This window comes from Aotus nancymaae, unplaced genomic scaffold (genome assembly GCF_030222135.1).
Source record: "Aotus nancymaae isolate 86718 unplaced genomic scaffold, 86718_ANA_hifiasm-v0.15.2.pri h1tg000010l, whole genome shotgun sequence".
Classification (NCBI taxonomy): domain Eukaryota; kingdom Metazoa; phylum Chordata; class Mammalia; order Primates; family Aotidae; genus Aotus; species Aotus nancymaae.
The window spans coordinates 41,335,219-41,335,676 of NW_026988421.1; positions in this window are offsets into that span (position 1 = coordinate 41,335,219).

Below are 458 nucleotides of genomic sequence, written 5' to 3' on the forward strand. Positions count from 1 at the left end.
TCTGTATTATCTTTGCAACTTTTCTGAAATCCTAAAATTATTTCAAAATAAAAAGATAATTTAAATTTAAAAAATATATTAAAAAAAAGGAAGGAAAAGAGGTGGGAGGGAAGGAAAGGAGAGGCAAGGGAAGAAGGAATAGAAGAAAGGAAGAGAGAAACAAAGGAGAAAGGACAATTGACAAAATCAGTATCTCTTGAGTGTGAATTATAAGGCAGCAACTCACACATACTGATCTTCCTTACTTAATACTTATCATTATAGCCCCGTGAGGTGATTGATTATTAAATTTACTTTACCAAAAAAAAATGTAGCCAAAAAAGCTTAAGCAACACTGGCAAAGTTGGTTAGTTAATAAATAGCAGAGTCAGGAATTAAACTGAGTTATTCTTGCTCCCAAGGCCCTGCTTTTTCTATGCCATGCCGATTTCCCCTACCCCCACCCATGTACATCTAAT